At 38.3% G+C, this 2,409-nt stretch overlaps 1 protein-coding gene across 1 annotated transcript in view; it reads left to right on the top strand.

The window, feature by feature from the left end:
• Positions 1-2,409, top strand: part of cnksr2a (connector enhancer of kinase suppressor of Ras 2a) — a gene marked incomplete in the record, with an annotated part of 74,388 nt that overhangs the window by 11,248 nt on the left and 60,731 nt on the right.

Below are 2,409 nucleotides of genomic sequence, written 5' to 3'. Positions count from 1 at the left end.
TATATGCAGTTTATGATGACCCTGTTGCCATTGTAACATAGACCTTTTTCCCTGTCTGAGCATCGTAGTGAAATAAGTTGAGATGCACTGAATCAGATTAGGTTTGTTATTCTTAGTAGTTTGCATGGAAACTTCCAAAAACAGAACTGATTTGTGGTTATTTTGGGATTTTGGCTCATTCACATGGTAAAACCTGCTGTCGTTGCAGACTGCCGTCACTCCATTGTGCTGCTTTGTATTTAGGTACACTAGCATTTTTTTGCCATGATGTCATCAGTTATGAATTTGTTTCCCACTGCAAAAAAGATGTACTTGTGCCATAAGAGCGTGATAAAAGTGTGAATTCCGTGAGATGGCAGCATTGGGAATAGTTTGGTAAAAACGCTGAGTTTAATCGACACAATGAACAAATAATTGATAATTTTAGGTTTGCTGAAAGTAATGGGTGAGTAGCTTACTCACTATAAATTTAGCTGACAGGGTTTTCTGGGTGTAAATTTGACAGCTGTGTCCTATAGAGCATTCGTTTTCCTGTATGTACATTAACTGTGTGGCACTGCTTGGCTCCCTGCTTCACACTGCGTGGGCATGTGTGCTCGCTGATGCCACTTACAATTTGACTCATCAGTATTCAGGGCATTCACGCTCTCCCTCACTGCCAGTGATAAGCGATGCTGATTATCAGTGAACTTTCGCCACATTGTGCATCTCTCCCCTTCTGCTTCTGTGCTTCTCGCTGCCTCTTTCAGCAGTAGTAACACTCTGCCTGCGAGAGCCAGCATTGTTTTAATCAGCTTCGCTTCTTCCACTTCTGCTAAAACTCTGCAGCCATTAACAACCATTAAAAAACACAAGTTTTGGGAAAGTGCTCAGATGTCTTATTTCAGTAGAAACAACAACATGGCAGTGTGAAAATACAGCAATCTTAAATGGAAAAGTGAAATCCCACCCAAACCTTCAAACCTACTGGCACACTTTATATTCAGGAGACCCTTTTTGGGTATAACAATAGCAATTAAATTATTATAAAAAATTGCACTTCAGCGTTGCCTCCAAAACATTGTTGCTGTGTTTAAAAAAGAAGAAGGTATTGATTAATGAGAGCATTAACTACAGTATTCATACAGCAGCAGCAGAAGGCAGATAGTGTAGCCATAAATAATCATTAATACTTTATCAGCAGGAGCAGCAAACAGCCTGACACTGTTCAAACTTTAAAAMAACTTCCAAAACTCCCCCAAAATGAAACGTTAACATATTTTATCCTGAGCTGTTTTCATATTGCAACTCGGCAGTGTTAAACTGAGAAATAAAAACAGAAAAGATTCAGTAAAAAATGCGTGCATAAGACTTTAAACAAATATTTTATGTCTATGCGTARGGGTTTATTTGGAATATCTTTGTTGCCTCAGAAGTCTATATATTTTTATGTTTGATTTTTATTTTTGCCATAGCTTCATGTATATTTTTATTACATTTTTTAAATTTTTTATCATTTATTCTGTCTCCATTAATTAAAATAAAACACAGAAAAAGGTAAAAGAAGAGATGTGCACATACAACCCATTTAAAACTGGATTAAGGAACCCCTGGACAGGCAGATCTTGTATTAATACACAGTGGGTTCCCCATTAGACCTGACAAAGTGGGATAGGCCATGGAGGGTTTTGAGCATGCACAAAAACTTTCCTGTGCAATAGTGGTTCATTGTCATGGTACCAGCAATGACAGTGTATCTATTGCATAAAGCCAAAATGCATCAATGTGAGTTGGACATTGAAAAATGAAAGCAGAATTTGCAATGCTGGACTCATACAACCACTACAACCATGACTGCGACAACTTCATAAAAACAACCTAATAGAGATGTAGTACATGTGGTGGTAGCAGCCCAGCGTGATCTTCCAGCGTAGGGGTGTCCTAGTCCTTATTATGAAACTTTGACTGTTTTAGGCTGTGTTCACACTGCAGTTAAATACGACCCAAATCCAATTTTTTATCCCCATGCTGCCCATATAAGATCATGGATGATCCACAGAAATAGATGAAAGATATGATAGTAACATCAGTCTTGTATCGATAATAAAGTTATTTGATTGATACTTCCAGCACATCGCTCCCATTCCAAAAATAAAATGCTGTGCCACAGCAAGAGGCAAGTTTGAAACGTAAACATTGACTTAACAAGCACGTCAGATAATTATTTAATCAGCTCTGATTGCACAAAAACTTCAGAATCAATGTGCTAACATGTCAATAGGCCACTTCTGCAAACAGTGAGCTGAATGTGATGTCATGTAATTTTCTACACAGAGCCATGGAAAATTCACGCTGGACTCTGGTGGAGGTCACACTTAAAATATAATTTGAACACACACACACACACACACACACACACGCACGCACGCA

The sequence above is a fragment of the Austrofundulus limnaeus genome, unplaced genomic scaffold (genome assembly GCF_001266775.1).
Source record: "Austrofundulus limnaeus strain Quisiro unplaced genomic scaffold, Austrofundulus_limnaeus-1.0 Scaffold30, whole genome shotgun sequence".
Lineage (NCBI taxonomy): Eukaryota > Metazoa > Chordata > Actinopteri > Cyprinodontiformes > Rivulidae > Austrofundulus > Austrofundulus limnaeus.
The sequence above is the reverse complement of the archived record's forward strand: the minus strand, read 5'-3'. Positions and strand labels throughout refer to the sequence as shown.